Source organism: Syngnathus typhle, linkage group LG12 (assembly GCF_033458585.1).
Source record: "Syngnathus typhle isolate RoL2023-S1 ecotype Sweden linkage group LG12, RoL_Styp_1.0, whole genome shotgun sequence".
Lineage (NCBI taxonomy): Eukaryota > Metazoa > Chordata > Actinopteri > Syngnathiformes > Syngnathidae > Syngnathus > Syngnathus typhle.
In genome coordinates, this window is record NC_083749.1 from 2,929,019 (window position 1) to 2,942,955 (window position 13,937).

Consider the following 13,937-nt stretch of genomic DNA (forward strand, 5'->3'; position numbering starts at 1 on the left):
ATCCCATCTCCCTATCCTGCTATCTCGCACTCTCTCTGGCACACATTTGCTTTTTGTCACACACACTCACACACACACACACACAAACACACATTCATGCATGGATTAGAGTGACAAGATAAAAGGGTTTGTAGGCCCTGAGGCAAAGACAGATAAACACGAGACCCGAGACTATAGAGTGAGCCTTTAAAAAAAAACTTCCATCCTTGGCTACGTCTCAAAAATCGGCCATTTTTTTTTTTTTTTACACAAGCTTTGCACCAAATGATTCCGTGACATCAAGTTGTAAAGATCTGCACAATTCCAGTTAAGAAAACTATTTATAATATTTGCCTAAGCAAAAAAAAAAAAAAAACTTCTCATTGATTGAAGCTTCTTGTATCTCTACAAAAGACTATTTCAGTCGAGATGTCTCCGAGATTGTGTCTTGGGACCAATCAGCTCGGCATATGCAAACAAATTGAAGTCAAGAAATAGGGAAGGTCGGGGATGATGTTTGATCAGCTGCTCTCTACTCCATTACAGTAGACGCTATTGCTGCACGCTATGAAAACACAGAGCGGGTTCTTGCAGAGATGTGAGACTCTGACAAGCTATTTCATGCCGGCTCCACGCAATAAAATGTGCTGCTTGTGGAATCTCTTAGCATGCCTGTTTGTAATATTCTCAAGTTATCTGGTCAGGTTGTCAACTTGTTCACCACCTTTGACAAATTTACATGAATAATTTGCAAAAGGTGCTTTCAGGATTAAGATTTGTAAAGTTCATAAGGCTGCAACGATTTTCAGTGCTCTACTACGTGACAAACAGCAATCGCGCCTTATCCATATGCCGATTAGTACGACGTCCAAATCCTTCAGGAGAACGACTAAATCCATTTCCGTTCGACGTACTCCGACCCCCCTCTAAATGTGGCAGCGTGAGTACCATTCCCTATCCGCTGTGCTTTGGAGCTAAAAGGAGGATGCTGTCACGGATCAATACCTGGTGTGAAAAACGATGTGACTTTCAGATGCTGTGGCCACATCAATCACATTATTACCATTAGCTCATCCCTGCACACCAACACGATTCTCTCTCGCTCTCTTTCGGTCTGCCAGCTCAGCGGATGCCCCTTGTCACAGCTCCTATTTCAGCCTTCTGAAGTTTCCTAATTGATTGCAATTAGAGCCGTTACTAAGCACGGGTGGGGGCTGTGGCAGAATTGCTGAGAGAGGGTCTGTGTGTGTATCTGTGTGTTTATTAGAAAGAACGTGAGACGAATAGCGAAAGAGAGGGTGGAATCAATGAGTCTGTTGGACTTGAGACTGGCCTGTAAACAAGCGGAGATGGTTAGGCAAATATGGCAGATGGGGGCGGGGCCAGAGTGGGGAACGAAGGGGAAGGAAACTGAGCTGGTGCGGTGAGGTCGGGAACTTCCGGCGAATATTGTCCGGCTCACTTCGACAAATGTCTTGTGAGAGTTGGCTTGGCGGTTTACTGTCAGAAGGAGTTTCATGTCAGAACTTGGACCACTTCTGGGGACATCCAGTCAGAGCGGGTCATGTTTCGTGACTCTGTTGCTGGGATGGCCGGCCGGAGCGGTGGCTGGAGTTGTCGGGGCATGTCATGACAATAATCCCCGAACCCGGGGATCTGTGGTGAGGGATAGCTTCCAGTTTAAGAAGTCGGAAGGACCTCGGAGGTCACTAGAGAACGACTTCCGGACAGCTTTGAGGAAATTGTGGTCTACCATTCAGTAGCTCTGGAGGGGGAAGTGGCGCACCGCAGCGTATCGCGGGTTGGGATGCTCTTCACCTCAAGAGTAAAAAAAAATCATCCACTTCTTTAAACAGACGGGAGGCAATGAGATTAATGAGATAAATAAAGACATTTGGTGAGTAAAGTTGGAGCCAAGATAGATTTGTATTGGAGAGATAAAGAAGGCGGAATGACAAAGAAGAACAATGGTGCCAAAGCCTCTTCCATCCTCCGAGCAAACGTAGCCCGATCCTCTTTCATTTAAATTCCTCTCCTTTGTCATCGCAAGCTCGGCTTTACCCCCGCCAGCCTCTCAAAGGCACACAAGCATTGACATTATTCGCACACGCATCCCGACCTCCGACAGCAAGCGGGGCCAGCCCGGTGAGGCAACCTCACACAACCGCGCTAATCCCCGTCGATGGATACGCACTTTCAAGCGCTGGCGATGTTTGTTGGGAAGATAGGCTCGGGTTTCCCTCCAGACTAGATTTGTCAATGTGACCCCGGCCGTGCCGCCGTGGCTGTGGAATAGCAAGCAGCTTGTCACGGCGTTCAATGTCTTGTCAGCAACACGGCGCCTGGCATGTCAACATTGCAAGTCAATATTGGTACCTTTAATTCTAGCTCTTGGGTAGAATTCATTTTTTCTATTAAATTAATTGCATTCAAAATAAAATATTAAAGGTTAAATTTGGAATCGACCGTGCAGGCGAGTGACGTGCTGTCGTCAAAGTTAGCCTACGGCTGGTTTCATATAATTCATCACTTTATGACTGCCTTGTCAGCAATTCTCGGTTGGGGCGATGGCGACTGGTGTGGATCTTAATTTGGCCTTGTCAGTGTGCACGGGCGTCATGCACACTGTCAACACAGCTCGGGGTTCATCTGAGAGAGATAGGGCGAGAGTGAGCTCATGTCTGTCTGCATCCTCCTTTGGAATGATATGCCTTCTCTTATCACGCCATGTCAACAGTGCTCAGGTCAGAGGTCGCCGTCAGAGATACTAATACTGACTCTGGAACATTGCAAGACCCAGATAGGGAAAAAAAAAAAGACTGTTGTCACTGGACATACATATATAAAATAAAAAAATATATATAGCACACATTCCTGTCCAAAATATTATGACGCATCCTGACAGTGTAACGACCATCATGGTGACACTGAGGGATCAAAGCACGCACTCGCATTACTTGCGACCTCTCACACACGTACACACACACACAGACACACACAGGCGAGAGACGCAAACTCATAAAGATGACACATTGAGTGATCTCCAAAACTTTGCCGACCTGAATGAAAGCTGCGATGGCACATAGAAAGACATAAAGAAGTTCTCGGTTTTCCAACGTACTTAGTCTTTGAAGGCAAAATGGGAATTAGTCGGGAAAATGCTCTTTGAGTTAGTCAGATTATCTTCCAGCACCCAACAACTGGGGCGTCACTCACATGAAATGTCAGGCTTTGGCTTCATGGAGATTCAATTCCTCACTGGGAACTCCAAAATATCCACATGGGTTCATACAAGGTTATGCTTCAACATGTGTCTCTTTTTATATTTAACCGAAATTCTTCGTAGTATTACAACGGACTTTATATCTGTGAATTTCCAACTGTAACCTTTACAACTAGACTGAGCTCCAGAAAAATAAATATCTATATATAAAATAAAATGTGTAACTAAAATATGTGTTTCTGTTCCACTGTGCAGCTGCATATTTATTGCTCACTAATATTTTGCGACTAGGCATAAACCAAAAACTACAGCATTGGCCAAAACTTTCAAAAAGTTTCAACTGAGACTGAACATGCAGACTGCAACTATTTTGTTATGATAAATGGATTTATTTATATTAAACATTTTGGGCTAGACTTGAGTATTGGTATGACCAAACAAACAGTTTGATATATTCAATTGTGTATATTTCCCAATTGCACTGCAATTCTCGTCTTTTCTGAAGGCTCAGCGATTAAAACCTCAGTTTGAATGTTACCGTCGTCAAGTCAGTCACGACACGTTTCACCTGTGATTCCCATTAGCGGAACACGGAGAGCGGCAAATTTGGTAAATGCCTTTTTTTTTTGCAAAGGTCAGCTGTTATCTTTCGCAAAACACATTAAAGTACCGCGAGCGCCTTTTTTTTAACAATCAACTTGAACCCAAATAAGGTCAACCGATCATTTACATTGCAGTAGCTTCATAATGACAGAATTTCATAATGACAAAATCTGACCCCCCCCCCCCCCAAAAAAAAAATGGTTATTCTTGTAAAACATAACGAGTGACATCTGTTAAAGCAATCCTGTAAGTGAATAAACACCGAGCGCAAATGTTCAAAGCATTTCGGCGCTTCCAGACTTCCCTGTATGTAACCTTATAGTCTTGAGCTGCCATTATGAAGGTATGCCATTGGCCTCTGCGGAATCTGGATATATTGCTACATGTGCATCCACTCTGTCTGGGTATTTAGTGGACAGGTGTGTGTGTGTTTTCTGGATAGAGGAACCATAGCCGCCTCTTCACTGAATCCTTTTCAACACCCGCCAGCTCCCATACGTGCACACATATGCACGTGAAGCCTTGGACCAGAAAATAGGCGACGAACACGGAGGCGGAGATGGCCGCACCGAGCGAGCTAGAGGGGGTTTACCATCAAGCGTTAGCAAGAACGTCCTCTTGGATCAAATGAACTCTGACACCCTGAACTGAGCTGTTATCAGCACATGACGATCTCGATTTTGCAACATTTGCATCACATTCGAGTTCAACGGCAGTGCCGTTAAATCAATGATTAATGAAGTTATCCCTTCAATCTTGATCAAAGCGCTTTTAATTGCATCAATAGGCAAAATATGTGATATTGTGCTTTTTATCATTTTATTTTAATTTGATTTTTCAATTTTTTTTTAATGCCGGCATGTTTGAGCCTATTCACACAAAAAAGAAATTACCTTGGAAAAGATGAAACTTCCGCACAGTCCTCCTCTTCACCCTGTTGAATAAAAAACAGTCAATTAAATTATATTTAAAAAAAAAAAATGATTTCAAAATATGGAAAATAGGAATTTAGTCTTGCATTTCTAACATGGTTGATATAAATCAGTTCCCTCAACACACTTCGTCAGACCCTGAGGTACACCGAATTACAAAAATTCTAAATTCCAACCTGTGGAAAATAATTATTTATAAACCGATCAGCCTTCTCATCAGGTCAAAACCAAAATGAATGCACGAAACATTGGTGAGGTCTTCTTTCCGCATTCATTTTTCGCTTCCTTCTTTCCATCTGGCTTCCATTCTCTCCACCTGCCCATCCGTCTCCAGCCAGGGACAGGTGAGCCTATTACACGCTTTTCACGCTGTCTACTGCCACACACACACACACACATGTGCACCCGGCCTCACGTCATGGTAACTTAGCATGCAACACACATCAAGCCAAATCATCCGTGTTGTAAAACGGCTGTTGCTGCGGCCACGTCGCAAACTTTGATGAAGCAGTCTGGTGGCGAATATAAATTCCGAAATAACTCCATTATAGCAGAATAGCTGAGGTGTAACTAGAGCGGCTACAAGAGGATAAGATGGGCTGAGCCCTGAAATTGGGCATTTGAGATTTAAGAGGGGGGAATAAATCCATTTCAATAAAAACTCAAATGCTGTCAGTCTGTTTAAAAGTCAAAAGTCGCAGCCATGTTTGGCGAGGAGAATTCCCCGGGGGTGTCGCTTTGTTTGGAGGGAGGTGCGGGGACATGTGAGGTCAGCGTCCATGGATGGATGGACGGATGAATGGATGAATGGATGGATTCCACTAGTTACCACACATCCTGCCAGTTGACTGAGGTCTGCAGACCACATGCTTGTTTTGAAAAATATACCGTAATTTTCGGACTATAAGTCGCACCGGAGTATAAGTCGCACCAGCCATAAAATGCCCAAAAAAGTGAAAAAAAAACATATATATGTATATAAGTCGCTCCTGAGTATAACTCGCCCCTCCCCCCCCCCCCCAAACTATGAAAAAAAAACCGCAACTTATAGTCTGAAAATTACGGTATACATTAGTGGTGTTGTTTTTATATTTGTCATGTGTGCCCATTTCATTTTACAGGCGTCTATGACTGCTCATTTGTTTTCGAAAACCTCCATTTCATCTTCCAGCATGGCGGGAAGGCGGGAAAAAAGCTGCAGGTGGCATACAGACGCTGTGCTGCAGCATCACCACGGGGCTTTCCAACTTCCACATTTACAAACACAGACTTTATCAACATAAATGTCTTTCCATGTGCGGATTCATATTCACATTCAACTTGTTTACTTCTTTCAGACTCTTAATTTTTAGAGCTCAGCACTTCTTTAGCAGTTCTCCAATGAGCGGGTATAAAGAAGTCACAAAAGGAACAAAAAAAAAATGTAAAAAATGTGCCAACGAAAAAAAAACAAACAAGCAAATCCCTCATGCCTTGCATGGAGGTTGACAGCATTCGTTGGCTGGCCTCAAATTATCCATATATTATGCAAGAACGAAATTAAAAATAAGATGAAAAGCCAAATGCAAACGAAATGAGGGATTAAAGTAGATGGGTGATAATGACCCTCTCAGCATTTTATAAAAATCAGACCGAGTAAAATGTGGCTTTTCGAGTAGGACCCGATTGTGGTATTTTGTTGGATCTTTGCTTCGATGGAGCTTCAATTAAAAACCAGAACGAGAAAGCATTGTTCGATACGCGGTGGCAAAATTGGAAACGGGCCCTTGTTGGCTCAAAGCCGACGACGGACGGCCATCTTTTGATCGAGCATCCACTAATGCGACATCAGACAAGTTGGAGAGGTGCTAATTCAAATGAAATTCAAATGAGCGCCTGCGTCTTCACTCGGATCGTCTATGCACTTTTAAAAACAAGCAAAAAATATTTATTAAAAAAAAAAAATGAGACTGACAGTTGCACAAATGGCATGAAATTGGAAATAAAGAGATGGAAAAATGTCAACGCGCAAAAACACCTGAGGCTCGGGATGGGTTGGCTCGACTCGATAAGATAGCCGCCGCCTTATCTGTGACCGTCAGACTGTTCACACACACATGCAGCGCAAACACAATCTGAGATTTGAATAAACACGGAGCATCCTTTGGCCACGGTGAGACGATTGGCAGCCGCTTGTTTGGGACCACTGAGTCGGATATCGGCACTGAGCTCGCTGCTGTTTATGGATTGAATTCGTGTGGGCAATGGACACATGCGATAAGGCAGCTAAATAATCAGCTTAAATCTTTCAAGTTTGGTTGATCAATTTAATTGAGGTGAATATTCTTTTCCTCATTTTATACGAGGGAACCTAAATGGCTGTTAAAGCTACCGTAAGTATCGTGACATGACAATGCTTGACCTGCAGCATGGCGGCTTTGTCAAGCCCACTGTAGAGGTGGTCTTCTTAGAGGATTAGATCACGATGGTGAAGAAGAAGAAAAAAAAAAAGGAGAGGGAAGAGGTATCCTGCAGCAGATCATTTGAAGTCCGGCTGGAGCCAATTTGCTGTCAGTAGAGGTTGCGAGGGGTGAGCTGGGAAGGATTTACTGAGAGGCCAAACAGGTTGCTGGGGTAGGGCAAGGTTTGTATAAAAAAAAAAAAAAAGAAAAAAAGATTTTATATATATATATATAAAATCTTTATTTCTTTTTTGACTATATTTATATATATAATATACATAAAAATATTATATATATATATATATAATATATAAATATATAAAAATATTAAATATACATATCTCACAAAATTAAATCAATTCTGACTCCCAGAGAAGATGAGCACTTAAACATTTATAATATAAAACCAATCACCATGACAATCCACCTTCATTACTTTTCCGTGAGTCTGCGACCGAGATTGGATTTTTATTCCCTGGTTTCTTGACGTAATGACAATGAGAGGCAATCTGACCATTCAATGGTCATCAAAAACCATAAATGGTCATTAACAACTTTGGCTGCTGGACATTCATTTATCTAAATGGGATCCTCATAAAAAAGAGTGGACTATATGATTGTGTGTGTGTGTTTTGCTGTCATCATATGTGAACCTCCACAATGCACCAAGGGCACACGGTAATAAAACTGTCCCAGAGGCTTCGCTGTCCTTTGCTAATCCAGACCGTCAGCACAATAACGAGCTAGTTACACCGCGGCAACATAATGAAGCGATATAGGGACAAAGTCAACAAAGTCAAACCGTGACCCCCCCTCAATTAAAGCACATGGAAAAACAAAAAAACATACAGAATCAGATCTGATCCAAAACAAGTGAACTGACATTTTTCCTACAATCGGTCCAAATTGCAATCCTTTGGTCCGGACCTTGAGCTACTTTTCACCTTCTCCCCACAGAAGTTGAAAATAAAATGTCGTAACCTCCATTCTTCTTTTAATGGCACCATTTTTGTCTTTGGAAAAGTGTCGCGTGTCAGCTGAAGCCAAACAATTAATGTACTAGGGATGACTGATGATTTAAGCACCGGTCATTAAATAAAAACGACCCCAAGTCTTTTTTTTTTTCTCCCCAGTTTCGCTTTCTGCTCAGCTGTATTTATCAACATATCTTGCCGCCCTGCATCTCCTCACTTTTCCCTCTCCCCCTCCTTTTGCTCATATCTGTCGAAATGTAATCAAGGACATTTCAGGTTGGTGTAGCATCCTGACCATAAAGATGTTTTACAGCCCCCCCCCTACTCCCCCCTCCCCTCTTCAGCATGGCTTGTCCAAACAGATAGGAGAAAAGCCCTCGTGTCAGAGTCACGGTTCAGTGCTTTCTAATTATGTGCTCCCCGTAGGAGCTTGGTCAGAATATTTCATAGAGACCTCTGAGAGCGATAAGACAGAAGGGATTGCTGGACTGAACCAAAAGACTGTGAGATTACTAAACAGTCACCCGGGGGGGGGGGATGAAATATCACATTTCGCTTGTGAATTTTCTTTAGTGAAACTTTGTCCGAGCATGACACGATTGTACGATTTGAACTCTTGGCCAATGCACATATTTGCTATCATGCAATAAATGTTTGCCTTTTGGGAATGGTGTCATAATTAAGGGGGCGGGCTTTGTGACCTTGCTAGTGGAGATAAATGTGACCCACATAGAGCGTGCAGCCTCAGGAAGATGAAGTGGCGCACATAGCCTCTTCTCGGGGCTCGTACATGACCGGTGTCATTAATGTTGGTGAGCGGCTGCCAGCGGTAATATTTCCCGCGGTTATTAGACCATCTGGCCACCTGTCATCTCGCTGTCTCTCCTGGTCTACAAGTGCATTCTGTTTTCTTGTTTTTCTTTCGCCCCAATTTATAGGTGCCTTGACATTGAATTTAAAGGTAATGGAATTTGACAAAAAAAAGGGGATGAAAAAAGACCACCGTTGGTTGGGAGAAATTTTGAGGAGCAAGCAGAAAGAGCTTCTAAAGTATGGGTGTCAAAGTCAAGGCCCGGGGGCCAGATCTGGCCCGCTAGATCATTTTATATGGCCCAAGTGAAACGACCCTTGCTAAAATCCGTACAAAAATATTTATCTTGTCTAACAAATAACATTTTGTAACCATTTCTTGCAGTAACTTGAACAATAACTGAACAAACTGCTTTATAAGACAATAAATGCACTATTTATGATAACATGACAATAATGTACCGTATTTTCCGCACTATAAGGCCAAATGTATATATCTTATGTATGGACAAAATTTTAAAACGGGCCATTCATTGAAGGTGCGCCTTATAATCCGGTGCGCCTTACATATGGACAAAGTTTTAAAATGGGCCATTCATTGAAGGTGCGCCTTATAGTGCGGAAAATACGGTAGGTAAAATAACCACGAATGATACTGACAAGGTAAAAATATATATTTTTTTTTTCTTTTTAGACCCACCATAATAAAGCTGTCAGCGCCTCACGGTAGGAGCGCTGCGCTTAAAAAAAAAAAAAAAAAATGGACGGGCTGATTTGATTGGCCATGATTGCTGCCAGCCCAAACACCCACTACTAATGTAAATAATTAAATGTCTCACATGTAGGCCTTGTTTTTGTGTCTCATGAGATTAGGGGGCGAGCAGGATAACAATGAAATACAGCACACACTCCATTATGTCCTTGGAAATCCATTTAAAGCTTACTTTACATATTTCACGATGCTCCAGGAAGCTCCAATATAGACATGTCATAATCGGAGCTAGTTTGAAGCGAAAGCAAGCGATCTCTATTGGATTTTGCATTTGCATTTTTTTCAATTGAATTTGCAAAGGAAGATTTTCTACCACATATAATTTAGCGACGATGTTGGGATAGTAAATCAGCAGATATTGCCCAGCTCATGGCGTACATGGTGGTCACTCGTCATCCTAATATTTAGAACGTGTGCTTTGTCAATTAAAGTACCCACCAGAAGTTTTACTCACAGCCAATTATAAAAGAAATTAAGCCGCTCCTGAACTCTGACTCAGCAGTGTACTTATAACAAGTCAGTAAAGTGTTCTTTCACTTTAGTGTTAATGCTTCTGCTGAAGTGAATATTTGGGATTATTTTAATTAACAAGCCTACAGCCAGTCAGGATGGAGTGCAATCCAAGGCCACCGCTATTGCAGATCATCCCCGGGAGAATATAATATTTCATGGACGGTGGTGAAGTAATATATTGGCACTTTTGGATTTGTTCGACGACCAAGAATGACGTTTGATTCAGTTTTTCCATTAGTGACTGACTTGATTGCCTCGCAAACATGCAAATTTTTGTGTAGCCACATATTTAAGTCAACCGCCTTGTGATGTAACTCAAAACGTCTCGCAATTATTGTATCGAATCATCGGAACGGCTTCTCCCGTAATGTAGTCCACGTAGTTTGTAACTTCACTCAGAAAATCCACCTCGGAAAAAGTCATATTGTTTTTACCTCACCCGAGTCAAATCCATCGAGACGGATGACATACGTGGCATTAAGAATCGCCTTTTTTGATTGTCGTAACATAACTGAGCTAGTTAACAGGCACTCTCACGTTTCATACGGGCTGCCATGAAAAGAGGAAATTTGAAGCTCTATTATGTTTAAGTCCACAATTAAAACAAATTGCCTGTAGTAACGGAGAAATGTGCCGACATTTAACTGGTCCCATATGTACTTTAGTTTAAATACTACGGAACGTAATGGCCTCATACCACAATATATACAAATATATATACCGTAATTTTCGGACTATAAGTCGCGGTTTTTTTTTCATAGTTTGGGTGGGGGGGGGGGGACTCAGGAGCGACTTATATACATATATATGTTTTTTTTCCCTTTTATGGCATTTTATGCCTGGTGCGATTTATACTCCGGTGCGACTTATAGTCCGAAAATTACGGTATATATATATGTATATATTTTTTTTGCATTCAAATCCGAAAAGGCCTTGAAGAAAACTTTTCCAAACAGAAGGCAAAGCGGAGATCTTTGACACGATTAGCTTCCTCTCATCTTTCTTTCCCACCCTTGCACGCACAAATGTGGAAGCCATTGAATATTTGCCAGGCTTGGAGAGAAGCAATATGTGGGACCATAAAATGCCCATGACCAATAAAGATATTAGAAATGTGTTGTGAGGGAATCGAGGAATTTGTCACGGGGAGGGGAAGGCGACAGGAAATTGACGGAGTGTTCAACATGCCTTCACGATGAAATCTAATCTGCTTGCACAAGTACACACATGCTACTAGCAAAACAATCGTTCCTATGCCGTGGGGTGCGGCTCTCATGGCTGACGGACAATGACATTTATATGACAAACAAATAAAGTATCATAAAAGGAGGGGTTGAGACCCGCGGGTTGCGCACCACTGCAGAGCAATGGGAGGACAGATGGAGCTGTAAATGTTACATCTGGAGGGGGAAAATGGCAGAAGGCTAGAATGACCGCCGCCTCTGGGCACTGAGCTGATGGGTCGATTGGATTTTAAATGCGGATTTTACAAATATGATGGACGCTTGGGTGGAAGAAAAGAGCACTCAGCTTCCTGTTTTTGTATCCCGAGATAAGCTAAGCTAAGTTATTGAAGGTTAAATGACCGTACTGCTTGTTTAGTATATTTGCTCTGTGATTGATTCGATACCAGTCCGGACTGGGTGTCCATTAAAAAAAGGAAAACATCTCTGAGAAAGTTATAATTCTGTTATATTTCATTCATTTGAAAATGTTTATAGAAAAAAAAAAGATGATTGCCAGCCCAACGCATCCATATAAATTAAGCCGCCATTTATTGGAAGTGTTGCGCAATACGTGGCCCTGAATCCATGTATCTGCAATGGTATTAAATGGTTGCATGAATTGTTTATTATGACACACAGTGTTTACAACTATCAGTTTCTGTTTTCAGACATATATTTATTATTCATAAATGGCTAATCCCCAAGCGCGTGGAGGCGATGGGATTTGTGACAGCGAGGCAAAGTTTTCAATTAAAAATGACGGGCACTTGGGTGACAGCTCACTATAATATACGTGAGGATAGTGTGCGAACCTTTTCGAATTGGACCAGGGTCATTCCCGTCTCGGCGATCCATCTCTCATAATTGCCATGTTTATTTTCACTCAGTCACCAACCAAATCGATTCCTTCCTTTATTTTTCTTCTGGCTGAATCGCCGCACGAGCGTCTCGTTCCTTAACTCCTGTCTGTTTTACACGCAGGCACTATTTTATATCCAGGTGTTTATAACGCACTGTAGCTAATTGCTTGAAATGAACTCTCGGTGCCCGTCTTGTGTGAAATATCTCGCTTGTGATTGGCGAAGCTTACAAATCACGCACAGGGGTGACATGGGTTTTCTCTTTACACCCTTTTTCCTTGACTTCTGATCTCTTCTCTGTACTCCTTCAACAAACCCCTGCAAGCAGTGACGACCATATAAAGGATGTTGTTAATATCATTAGACAGACTTCCTCGGAACCCCGGGGACCGGCCCACTCCCTTTCAGCCATAATCGAGCGTGCAAAGTAACCATCAAAGGAGACATTGCTAATAAACTATCGCAGTGGGCTGGAAAAAAAAAAAAAAACCCTCGTAGACTCCTGTGCAAGAAAATAGTTAAGTAAGGCAAAATAAATGAGTGCATCCTGAGAGGGTGGGTGAAAGAGGAAGGGGGGGTGTCAATTACTCCTCCAAAAAAAAACATTGTCTAACAACTTACTGTAAGGGGCTTTTGGAAAACATGATGAACTATGTTTAGAGTGCCTCGTTGTCAGCCCAACGCACAAAAAGACAAAAAAGTGAGGAGTTTTTTTGTTTTTGTTTTCCAAGACTGACGCAGATCGAGTTAGTGTGTCTATTTAGAGCGCCTCATGGTCATGGGTTGAACATTTAATCATTTGTTTCGATCCACAGCTCGCTGTCTGCAACTGGTGTGATATTTACGATACTTGATGGACAATGACACAATCGAAATGAATATTATCAGGTGGCGGCTGTTCCGCCGTTCTGCTGTTCCATTTTACATTCAACCTCTGTCGTCAGGTTGAGCGAGAATCACTATTGTTTCTCCATCCAAACAAATTGGAGGTCAACCAACATCTTAATCCACTTTGGGAGCAGCATCGTGAATTTTCTGTGTTAATGTGCCCATGGCTGAGCAAATAATAAATAAATAAATAAATAAATAAATAAATAAAATAAAATAAAATAAAATAAAATAAAATAAAATAAAATAAAATAAAATAAAATAAAATAAAATAAAATAAAATAAAATAAAATAAAATAAAATAAAATAAAATAAAATAAAATAAAATAAAATAAAATAAAATAAATGATGTCTTCATAGTGAACCAAAGCGTGTAATGTTTTTCAATGGACTGAAAGCTTCTCCATTATTGAATTCATGCACTCCCAGAAGTACGTAAACATTTTATGCAAGTGAAGTAGAATCTCCAACTCGTGGCGTAATAACAAACAAAAAACATGAAAAAAGATGAGAACGGTCTTGTTCTAGTATCCCTGAGCTGGCCATCTGTGTGAGCAGACTTGAATAACGAAAAAAAATTGGAACAACTAGAAAGTGGTTGTCGCATGAAGAGTAAAAAGTCCACATTCGCGTCGGTGTTTTCAAAAGCTTTTGTTCAAACTCGATATTTCACAGAGGCATCCTCGCGCTAAACTGCAACATAAGATTCCTCGGCA

The 13,937-nt window shown here is 41.6% G+C and overlaps 1 protein-coding gene across 1 annotated transcript in view; it reads right to left on the reverse strand.

Annotated features, from left to right (window-relative positions):
• The window catches only part of cntfr (ciliary neurotrophic factor receptor), a 100,891-nt gene that overhangs the window by 82,778 nt on the left and 4,176 nt on the right, over positions 1 to 13,937 (reverse strand). The window contains exon 2 of the mRNA XM_061292835.1: positions 4,699 to 4,739. The gene's annotated coding sequence lies outside the window, so the exon portion shown is untranslated. The remainder of the gene's footprint in view (positions 1 to 4,698; positions 4,740 to 13,937) is intronic.